Consider the following 12,686-nt stretch of genomic DNA (forward strand, 5'->3'; position numbering starts at 1 on the left):
CCCCCACCCTTCCCCCAGCTGAAAGGGCTATTAAATCTGGGGGTGGTCTCTCCAGCTACAAAGACACACAGAGATAATGTCATCTTTGACTCTGAGGGACAGGTTTCTGTGTGGTTATGACTTCATGTAGCAGGGCTTTTTTTTTTTTGCTGTATCCCTTTCTCTAGAATTAGTTCTTTCCTTAATTGGTGATACTCTTTCTCCTTTCTGGTTTCTACTTCTGTTGTGAACTGACCTAAGCCAATGTGGCAGCATAGAGTTCTCAGGTTCTTTTTATTCACAGCGGGTGTATATCAATGATCAGAAGTAGGTGAGGACGGCAGATCTCTGAGCCCATCATCACACTACAGGTAATAAAAGCAAGGCTCAGACAAATTCTGCTCCCACACAATTATTTATTATTTATAAAATTTATTTATTGACAAGCAGGCATCAAAGCACATAACTGAATGACTTCTAGTTCTTGACCTTTCGGATGCTCCAATTACTTCCTGTTTGAATGGCACATTTGGGGCAAATGCCGCAACATCCTAGAGGTGCAGTTCAGTTAAGCTTGTAGTTATCAGGCAACCAGAATCCTCCAAGCCAGCAGTGGACTTGGGACTATTCTGGAATTCAGCCTTAGGAACCATTTTATTGTGTGAAGAGATTTATATTCTTAAACCCTGTGCATTCAAGGACAGGCAGTGTTTCTACATTATTCTAGCCTAGTAGCTGGCAAACTTGGTGCAAAGGCCAAATCTGGTCTGCGTCTATTTTGTAAATAAAGTTGTACTGAACACAACCATGCCAAGTCATTTAGTATTGTCTATGGCTGATTTTATGCTATAACGGCAGAGTTGAGTGATTGTGACAGAGATGGTTTGCCCGCAAAGCCAAAAACAATTTACCATCTGAGCCGTTTCAAAAAAAAAAAGTTTTCTGACCCCTGCATTAGCCAATCCACATATATTAAGCACGACCGTTTTCAGCAACAAAAACCCATTGCTAATATCCATTTTGCTAATTAGCAAAACCTCTGGTATAGATCAGAGATAAATATAGCTGAAGTGCTTACAGCAGCTGCTTCTGGAGTGTGGCCTTCTTATTAAATATTAGATGACACCCCCAAAATATGCAAGTTCTACTAGGGTAATAGTAGACTCAGAGTATTTATTAAAACTAACACACATTTATAGAACATCGTCAATTTTGAAATTTTAAAAGTTAAGTTGCAGTCATCATAAGACTTTCTTTTATTGCTTCTCAAAGCTCATTTTTGTTAATGATTATGATTAAATTTTCAGGTACTCTCACATCAATATTAAGCCCAGAGTTTGAAAATTATGTTATCCAGTTGGATCTCAATGCAATAGCTAAGATAGAGCAGTTTATTATTATCCCATTTTACAGAATGCAAAACCTAAGGTCCGAAAGTATATCTACTTTTCTCACAGTTGCAGAACAGATGAGTGATAGAGTGAGGCTTGAATCTGAAGCTTTTCATTTTCCATATCTTATCGTCTCTTCTCTACACCATGATAGCTTTCCAATAGCAACAATCAATTGATATTTTTTTTTTTTTGAGTAAACTGCAGATTCTAACTTCAGCCAATAGAAATATATTCTGTCTTCAGAAAAAAAAGAAAAACATTCTCAGAAACTTCTTGATTATTTTGCAAACAGACTTTGCCTCCTTTCTCCACATTGTTTATTCTTAAAGTTGTAGAGCCACCATTGGGTTGCGGGATTGGTTACTAGAGGTGGGGAGAAATTTCCCAGAGGAATCAAAGGAATGAAGGTAAATACTTGAAAATGGATCTGTTTCAGCAACCACATAAAATGAGACCCTACAGAGTCAAAGAAGTCTTTGAAGGACCACCCTGACTTAGAAGTCTGTAACTGTAGCACAGCATAACAAGGTTCCAGGGCTAGTCATAGACTCAGACATGTTAGAAAAGGAAGAAGCTCATTATTAGGTCGGCGAGTTCACTCCACCTCGCTGTACAATGCTGGGTTGTTCTCCCAGCTGTGCTGGGCTGCATGGGAAATTCATTTATTATTGGTTAGCGGGGGGTTATGAGAACTGGTGTGGCATCTCCTCAGCCTTTTCTCAGCCACTCTTCCCCATGACTGTGACCTGCAGTTCCCCATAATCTATTCCTTCCCATCCTATGGAATCATCTTGGTTGGATTTAAGCCCATAATTGGTGCTGGTGCATTTTGCTTCTTCTACCTGCAGGTTCTGAGTTGGAGACGGGAGAGCCTTTCCTCCAAGACCGTCCCTTCATCTACATGGGCTCTAATGGGCCTCCATCATTACCATAACTGGGGAAGAAGAAAAAAGGGCAGGTATTGTATTCAGGAATAAGAATGTTAAGCTATGAGCCCAAGAAGGAAGCTAGAGGGCATCTTTCCAGACCCTAGTATGATTGTCTGCAGGTGACTTGGATGATGTCATAACCATATGGATTCTAACAGCCATTGAGAACCCCCATTGGAGACTTTTAAAAACAACTTTAAAGCAACAAGTCAGTACTGTAAAGAGACAAAAATGAATTCAGGTGTAAGTCTACCAGTAGATGGTAAAAAAGCAGTAATGTTAGAAGAAGTCCGTGTGTGTGTGTGTGTGTGTGTGTGTGTGTGTGTGTGTGTGTTGCGAAGACTCTAGTCTCTTAAAGATAGTTTCTCATTTCTGAACATCTGAGAATCTTCTTTGTGATTCTTCTAGTTGACTTTTTGATGATGCATAGAAATAGCAGTGCCAATGTTGGGAACAAGACAAGACTTTCAAAAGTTTGAGTTTGAGATTAAATATTTATGATCCAGCCTAAATAGAAGAGTGGAGGGGGAGGACAATGAAATCTTGAATACTGATTTTGGGGGAGAAGACTTATTCCTCTTTTAAAGATAATTTACTTGCCACATAATACTAACTTTAGGACTATGTAGTGAATCATTCAGGATGGGTTAGGTTGTCCTGCGGAAACACACAACCTCAAAATCTCAGTGGCTTAAAACCACCAAGGTCTATTTTTCATCCATGGAACATACCCATTATGAGTGTTGACTTCAATCTGGAACACAGGATTACAGAATGGCTGCTCTACGGAACAGGTCTGATCATTGTGACAGAGAATAAGAGCTTTGGAAGGACTTGAATCAGCAATTAAATGCTCCAGCCCAGAGTAACGTTTGCTCACAACTCATTGGCCAGCAGTGGTCATGTGCTCCATTCAATCACAAGGGCCCAGGAAGTATAATCCTACCAAGTACCTGAAAGGCAGCTGAGAATATTTGTAAAATAGTACTAATGACTTCCACATGTCATTAAGATTGACAGGGCAAATTTTGACCTGTAGTATGTTCAAAATCACACACGTCAAATGCTTCTGGTAAGGCTGACTTTTAAAAAGCAGACAGTATCTAGAGGATCTACCCCATGGTTCTCTGCACTTGGAGAGTAAACATGGGGATCTCCCGGAAAGTTTGCAAAACACTGATGCCTGCGTCGCACTCCAGGGATTCTAATTTAATTAGTTTGAGGTGCAGCTTGAGCATCAGGATATTTTAAAACTCCCTGAAGTGATGCTAAGGTACGCCCAGAGTAGAGAGTCAGTGATCTCGTCTAAGCATCAGGGCTTTACCGTGATTTTCAACTCCAATACTATCTCTTCTAAGCATCAGGGCTTTACCGTGATTTTCAACTCCAATACTATCTGTCCATCTGTGTGGCCTTAAGTCAATTAACCAGTCTGGGTCTCTGTTTTATTATCTGTGAAATTAGGCGTGGAATACAATGACTTCTACAGATACTTCCAGCCTTAAAAATCTCTCCTAGACTACTGGTATCTATTTATAAGGAGTTTCAGAGCTCAAGTTAATGTGTAAGTGCAGCCAAATTACTCTGTAAGTTCATCTGCTTAAGCTCCTGTATCTTCGATAATGGAATAAAGGCAATAATCGGCAGGAGTCTTTACCAGGTAAGTAGCTGCGTTTTCCCAGCAAACCAGGAAGCCTGGCCAGACTTGGGGATAAAGTCATGTTATAAGAAAAGATATGAAGTTAACTTGATCTCTTGGTTATTTGTGGACTGAGGGTGAACTTCCTGCTCTAAGATGAAAAAATTGTATGACCTAAGGCTATTCAGATAAAAATAAATTTTAAGAAGCCACTTCCCTCAATTCTTCTTGCTGAAAATGAAAAAGTTAAAGGTTTCACAATTTCTTCACCGTGTAATCCTATCTCAGTGCTGTCAGTGTCTTAATAGCGTATTGATTGGCTCAAACTCCTGCTATCTTTAGAGAAGCATTATTACTCTGTTGGGCCAAATATAAAAAAGTACTTTAAAAGACCCTTTTAAGAGTTTTTTGATTTTTCAAAAGCTTCTTAGGGGCGTATTGAGCTTCCCTGGCAGCTGGAATTAACTCTACAATGCTCTTTCTCTATTTCTGACACAATGAATTCATCTGAAGCCGGCAGGTTATCAATGTCTCACAGGCGGGAGAAGATAAGGGGGTCCTGGAGATAAATTAATGTGGTAATTAGTTACACGAACACCTGTATTTTTAGGCTCTTTGTAAGTGCTACCGTTGCATTGGAAACTCGTGATAATTATCAATAACCATCTTAAGTATGTGAAGCTGAATAGTATTAAGGGGTAGAAAGTGAGGAGAGGAGAAGATGGATTGTAAAAATGAAAACTGTTAGTGTGCAAAATAGCATTAAACTGTTTTTCAGTTATCAAAATGCCTGACAGCTGAAAAAAGACAAAATCTTCATTTATAGCTCTATTATATTTATTCAATGTCTGCATCTCTCTTCTTCAGTTATTAGAAAAAAGCATCAGAATAATTTTTATTGAATGCTTAGAAAAATATTTGATGATAATACACCAAAATGTCATCACTGTGGGCGATGGTATTGTGGGTGAGTCTTTTTTCTTCTTTTGGGAATCTCTATGTTTCACTACTTTTCTCTGTTAAGCAAAAATTTTTTTACCTTCACTCCACTGTGTTTTGGGGAAAATTACTTAACCATCTTGAGCCTCATTCTGTACCTCAAAATGAAGATAATAATAGTATCTACCTCCAAGAGTTATGGTATTAGATTAAATCGCATGAAATAGCTGATACTTGATCATCTTTTGACTTATGAACTTGGCAACTTGAAATGGTTCAATGTAGTAGTAAACATTTAGCATTGTGCCTGACAAATACTAAGCACTCAGGTAATATTCACCGTGAAAGAATGTTAAGGAAATACAGAGAGAACAAATTTAAAAATAGATGGGACATAATACGCAATTTAAAACATTACGTTTATGGAGGTATCATTTGCATATAGTATACAGTTCTAGAAAAGCTGACAAACGCATACAATTGGGTAACCACAGTCAAGATACAGAGCAATTCCATCATCCCCCCCAAAATGCATCGTGCCTCTGGTAGCCAGCCCCTCCCCCCTCCCTAGCCCGTGGCAACTGCTGATATTTTTCTGTCCCTATAGTTCTGCCTTTAATATGAATTTCCCCCCTTACTTGAATTAACTCAATGTATTCATTTGCCTCCTTCCTACGTGGACAAACACTTTCAGAGGCAGAAGGGAAGTCCCCTCACTCTGTCCAGCCGCTGATGAAGTTCCTTGAGAGAAGCCAATTTTAATTTCCTCTGAAGGGTAAAGGATGCTGGAGTTCAGGGTGTGAAGGGGGCAGGGACAGGCATTTGCTGAGGCTTGACTTCCAGGAGTAGAGGTTCATTCCTCGTGAAAGGAGGCGAGAATGTGCTCAGGCAGCCCGTTTTGGCTACTTTTCCTGGGATCCAGTGTGGTTTTGGACTCTGATTTTTCTGTTGATTGTAACATGTACACATTCTTGTCGGAGGTCTCAGGACCTAGGGGTCATTTTAAATTCCGTATCTCCAAATAGCGTTTAGCAAAGAGCCCTCTTCAGCCCGGTTCTCCTTTTAGAAAGGTGCCCAACCTGTGGGTGTAGGCGAAGCTCTCCTTTCTTGGATGCTGGGGCACTTTTATCAGGGTCAAGCTCATTGTCATGCTCTCTGAGGTATTTTTTCGTGCCCTCTTAGCATCTCTTCATGATATCACTTGGCTGCATATTATTGGCCATAGAATCCAGTTGACTGGTCTTTATCATCTTGAAAATAGAATGGCACTCCCCTGTGACAAGCCTGCAGTGCTCCCTTGGGCTCACAGGATGAAACCTGGATTCCTTTGCCTGGCAAATAAACCCTTCACCATCTGACCCCACCCGGATTTGAAGAGCACCATTAATCAGTTTGATTTTGGGGGGCATACAGAGCCCAGTACCCACCAAATAGAGAACCTGGAACTTTTGCAAGCATAGGTCACTTATTAGCTAGAAAACAAATTACAATAAAATTTTTTTGGCATCACAGACAGAGGCTGCTTCCCATAGTGGAAAAGTGCACGGACTTGGGAGCCCACCTGCTTTTCTTTGGATCCTGACCATTCCTAGTTCTATGAGCTTGGGACAGTTACTTAACCCTCCATGCCTCTGTTTCCTCATCTGTGAAACTCAAAGGCTTGTGGTGAGGAAAATAGTAGTCCCTTAATCGTGTCACACTCTCCCAGGATTCTCTACCTTTGCACTTGCTGTTTCTGCCTTGGAACATGCCTTCTCTGCCTCTTTGAACACACAGGGAATCCATCTGGCAGCTTTATTGTACGGAAGTTGCTGGGATTGCTGTCTTCCCACTGATCTGTACCCTCCCTGAAGTAGGAATAGCACCTAGAACTTAATGAGTATTTACTGAGTACTCAGTATTTGCTGAGTGCTTATTACAGGCAAGGCATTATTTACCTTTTACATATATTAATTCACTTATCTCCATAAAATCTCCAAGAGCTGGGTACTATCGTTTTGCCCACTTTACAGATAAGGAAACTGAGGCTACGTAATTTGCCTAACTTCACCCAGCTAGGGAGAGGTTAAGATGGATTTCAAAGAGTCTACATTTGTAATCATTGGGCTGTATCGAGAGTAGGATCAACTAACTAAATAAAAACTACAGTCCAGTGCTTCTCAAATAATTGTGTCCATGAGTCACCTGGGGACTTTGTGAAAATGCAGATTCTGATCAATAGGTCTGAAGCGGCACCAAGATTCTGACTTTCCAACAGGCTCCCAGCCAGTGGACTACACTTTGAGAATCAAGGCCCTAGACTTGTGGTTCAAAGCTTTGTCTGTTGTTTTTTTTGGTCTCAGGGCCCTTTTACACTATTAAGTATTATTGAGGGCACCAAAGAGCTTTTGTTTACATGGGCTATATCTGTCAATATTTACTGTAATAAAAATTAAAAATGAGAAATTGAAAAAGTATTTTTAAAATATTTAAGGAAACCCATTACATGTTAATAAAAATAATACGTTTTAATGAGAAATAACTATATTTTTCAAAATAAAAGATTAGTGAGAAGAATGGCCTTGTTGCACATTTCTGCAAATCTTTTTAACGTCCAGTTTAATAGAGGATGGCTGCATGCTCACACCTGCTTATGCAATCTATTATCATATGACGTGCCATGCAGCCTCTGAAAAACCCCATTGTGTTCTCAGGAGAGAATGCAAATCAAAAAAAAGCAAATGGCATCTTAATATTACAGGAATAGTTTTAACCTTACAGACCCCACGAGAAGGTCTCAGAGACCCCACCCAAGGGTCCCCAGACACTACCTTAAAAAAACCACTGCTCTAGACCACTCTTAAGAATCCGAGAAAACTCTGAAGGTCATTACGTTCATTGTGGAGTTGGGCTTTTGACATTTTGTAAAATTTCTGACTTCTAAAATTCAGTGAGGATACTCCTTCTGAATCTAGATTTTGTATCCATTCCAGTTGCAGTTTTCATCCTCATCTGCATCCTCTGATGGTGCCAGATCATAGTCTCAACACAGAGAAGACTCTCTTCAGAAAACCATCAGCCAAAAAGGTAGTACTCGCTCTCTTTTTTTAAAAATTTTCTTTTATTTATTTATTTATTTATTTATTTGGCTGCGTTGGGTGTTCATTGCTGCACGTGGGCTTTCTCTAGTTGCGGCGACCCGGGGCTACTCTTCATTGCGGGGCGCGGGCTTCTCATTGCAGTGGCTTCTCTTGTTGCGGAGCAGGGACTCTAGGCATGTGTGCTTCAGTAGTTGTGGCACGCGGGCTCAGTAGTTGTGGCTCGCGGGCTCTAGAGCGCAGGCTCAGTAGTTGTGGCTCACAGGCTTAGTGGCTCCGCGGCATGTGGGATCTTCCCGGACCAGGGTTCGAACCCGTGTCCCCTGCATTGGCAGGCAGATTCTTAACAAGTGCGCCATCAGGGAAGTCCCGGTAGTACTCTCTCTAGATAGAATATTGATAAAGAAGAAGGTCAAGTGGAAAAATATATTTTATTGAATTCCTTAAAGATTTTTAAAAATCGCTTTAGAATAGATCATCCTAACCTAATGTATTAAATGACTTAAAGCTGGTAGGATTTTATGCTATATACATTTACTACATTTATCTTTAGTTTTTTTGTTCACACATGGTTTCACAATTTTTTTTTTTTTTTAAGAATTTCACTTTTTTATTTGTTTATTTATTCATTTATTTTTGGCTGTGTTGGGTCTTCGTTTCTGTGCGAGGGCTTTCTCTAGTTGCGGCAAGCGGGGGCCACTCTTCATCGCGGTGCGCGGGCCTCTCATTGTTGCGGCCTCTCTTGTTGCGGAGCACAGGCTCCAGACGCGCAGGCTCAGTAGTTGTGGCTCACGGGCTTAGTTGCTCCGCGGCATGTGGGATCTTCCCAGACCAGGGCTCGAACCCGTGTCCCCTGCATTGGCAGGCAGATTCTCAACCACTGCGCCACCAGGGAAGCCCCCACAATTTTTAAAATAAAAGATGTAAACTGAAATCATCTGATATGCTTAAATATCATATACCCACTTCTTGTCCCTAATTTTTAATACCTTACTCTTATGCCTGGATTTCCAAGTTTATACCAGGTCTTCTCAGAAGAACATTTGAGTAGGTTCCTGGGTTCTTTGATTTGCACTCCCCTTTGAGCTCTGAAATGTTTCCTTAGCACATTTGCTTCTCCGCTGGGTCTGTATCAACCTGACTCCTCCAACTGTATGTCGAAGGAGTTATGCTCATTGGCAAATCTGTTCATCATTATGTTACGGCTAGGAAAATAGGACCCTGTGAGTTCAAGCCTTCAGGCTCTCTCTGGAAGAATATCTCCTCAAGCCTTGATGCTCTCGGTTCAGAGAATCATAGAGTCTTAGGATGAGGAGGGATCTTCAAGGTCATCTAGACCCTTGCTACTCAAGGGTCAAGGCACAGGCACCACCTGGGAACTTGTTAGAAATGCAGAATCTCAGGAGTCACTCAGACCTACTGAATCGAAATCTTCATTCTAACAAGATCCCAAGATATGAAGTGTGCATGTTAGTGTTTAAGAAGTGCCGCTCCAGACCAGCCCCCCCATCCAGTGGAGAAATCCTATCTGCAGCCTCTTCCCCCGGGGCTGCCCCTCAGTGCTCATAAGTCTTTACCTTCAGGCTTTGGGATACAGATCAATGATTCTAGACCAATGATTCCCAAGTTTGATTGCACATTAAAATCACTTGGGGATCTTTTAAAAATCCCTATGTTGAGGCCTCACCTCTGACTAATAAAATCTGAACCTCTGGCATTGGTATTTTATGAAGTTCCCACAATATTCTAAATGTGTAACCAAGTATGGACCGGTGATCAAGAGCTATCCATTTGCATCTTAGGCCATTTACTTCATTCCTTGCTTTAATTTTCTGTGAAAATGCACATATCCCCTCATTTTGCCTGGAAATAGTTTTTTTAAAATCAGCATAAATAATTTATTGCAAACATTTTCATATCATACACTGGTAGGCTTGATAATTCACACAGCAGTATTCTGGGATGGAGGAACCAGGAGTTAGGGAATGAGAAGAAAGTATATGATGGGATGTTAGGTTGCTGAGGGGCAGACTTCATGCCTAGTTCTTGGTCATGACCAGTTCTTGGCCAGCTAAGCTGCCTTGGGCAGGAAGGGGCTAGGTCAGGCCAAGAAGGGGAAGTTCTCCTTTGGCCAGCCCACTTCAGGTTTCCAGTTTTTCCTCTTGCTTCTGCATTCGTGGTTCTCTGGGGTGAGGGAGGTGTAAGGAAGCAAGAACCTCTATAGCTGTTGGGTAAGTGGGCTCCATCAGCTGAACATGGGGTGCCCAGTCTAGTCCTTGGCCTGATGGGTGTAAGAGAAATTTTGCTAATGTCATAGCCTTGCTGGCCTCAAAAGCGGCCGGATGTTTTTCTCCACTCAATAATCCTCTTGAGTAATAAGCACTTTTGTTTGTGACATGACTGTTTAAGAAACTGAAAGCTGCATTTTTTTTCAAGATTTATGGGAGAATGATTTTGTTGACGTTTATTAGCTTTTAAACTATCCAGTTTTATTTTAATAGTGTTGCATTAGACTAATTGTTGCTTGGAAATATATAAATCATGTTAACAGTAATTCTAAACAGACTAAATACATGATCAAGTCAAAAGTTTGAGGACTAGGGAGAGAGTGTTATTTTAAAAGGAAATTCAAATTACTACCCATAGTCATTTTAATTTACTATTAATACAAATACAACACAAAGTGAACTCAATAATAAATAAGTTTGGAAGTTCTAACATTCTAGATTCTAATGAGTATCATTCACATATTAAAATAAAATTTAGAAAATGTACAGCTTACAAACTTTCCTTTATACATATGTGTTTTGAAAACTAAATAATAGTCAAATTAATTTGGATGTTCAGGGAGGAAATGCCATCACATCTTCTCCTCCCTCCCATCCCTGCTTACCTAGGCTTCAAATCTGGATAAACATATTCAAGTGTTGTTTAATCATGAATGTGACACATTAGACAGATTTATAGATGCATGAGGGATTTAAAAATTTGATTCTCAGTTATTTAAACATCCCAATAAGTAATCTTAGAGATAACATTAATGTTTACTCTGCAGACACTAAGCAAGTATTGTAGGAAGAGAAGATTGTGTTTTGGAGAAGTACAGAGAATTTTAGAGCATTTCTCTTCTCCATTAAGGAACATGTAGTTTGGCTTCCCAAGAAAATGTGAGAGAGGAAGATGGAGAACATTTTAAGAAGGATATTTTTTCTAAGTATAATTCTTGTCTTCTATTACTGTAACATTTGTATTTAATATGTTTTTAATGAAATCTCAATTTTGGTACATATTTTCTACTTTCTTCACTGGCTTACATTTTCATTTCAATAATGCTTTAGTTTTGGACTTCCCTGGTGGTGCAGTGGTTAAGAATCCGCCTGCCAATGTAGGGGACACGGGTTCGATCCCTGGTCCGGGAAGATCTCACATGCCGTGGAGCAGCTAAGCCTGTGCACCACAACTACTGAGCCCGCGTGCCACAACTACTGAAGCCCGCGCACCTAGAGCCCATGCTCCGTAACAAGAGAAGCCACCGCAATGAGAAGCCTGCGCACCGCAATGAACAGTAGCTCCCGCTCGCTGCAACTAGAGAAAGCCCGCGCAGCAACAAAGACCCAACGCAGTCAAAAATAAAAATAAATAAATAAATTTATTAAAAAAAAAACAACTAATGCTTTATTTTTACATTTGAATACATATAAATTGAAACTGAAGCTAACACTTTAGTTTGTCTATTCTACTTTCAATTAAAACATTTGGGAAAATTTCCCTGTAGTGACTACTTTCTAAAATTGTTTAAAAATTGTGAAAAAATCCCAATCATCCCCCGAATGAATATTTTACATATATGCAGATTTCTTAAAGAAGGGCACACCTGTAAAGAGCCACCTTTTTGAACTGGTAATTTTGTTTATCTACTTGACTGGTTGTTAATATGTTAAATTGTTAAAATTTGAAGTCGTGCTATCAAACTTGTGAGCTAATTCTGTGGACTGACGGGAACATGTGTGAGAATGCTCTTCCCATTCTCTGTATCTTCCACTTCGTTTCCTTGACTTCTGGGTTTCTTCTTTGTCCTAATTTCCTTACATATAGCTCTCTACTGTTGAGAAGGGCCCAGGTATATACCTGCATGGGTGGGGATCCATGGGGACACTTTCTTACATATTCAAAGTCATTGTATTGCTACTGTCTGCTTTTCACCTCAGTAAAAGTGAATAGCTTGAATTGTGTGTTATTATTATTGTTGTGTCAACTAAACCCATGATTATAAATAGAGCCTAGAACCAAAGAACAATTAAAGCCATCCCTCTCTGTTCACCACACAAATACTTTCAGGACTGCCTTCTTCATGCAAGTGAACATCTCCACATTCTCCAACTGCTTCTTGGGTTTTTTTCCCATCATCTGGACTCAGCAACCACTTTGGTCTATTCCTTTAGCTCAGACACCAGAGCCATGGCAGCATTTCCCAGGATAAGTCATTGGGATCTGGACATAACTGAGGAGGATGTGCCCGGGGCCATTATGCCCAAACGTGGATTCAAGAATGTCCGAGCGGGGAAAGATTTTGTGCTCCATTCAGTTCAGCCCAGGAAACTGATGTCAGGGAGGCAATGTGACTCATCCAGGGAATATAATAAGTAATAAACAAGGAAGAAAACAGGGAACATGGAAAGCACGCATACTGGATCAATTAAGAGGCACTAAAGCTGAAGGAAAATATGAA

This window comes from Balaenoptera ricei, chromosome 3 (assembly GCF_028023285.1).
Source record: "Balaenoptera ricei isolate mBalRic1 chromosome 3, mBalRic1.hap2, whole genome shotgun sequence".
In the NCBI taxonomy this organism is placed as follows: Eukaryota; Metazoa; Chordata; class Mammalia; order Artiodactyla; family Balaenopteridae; genus Balaenoptera; species Balaenoptera ricei.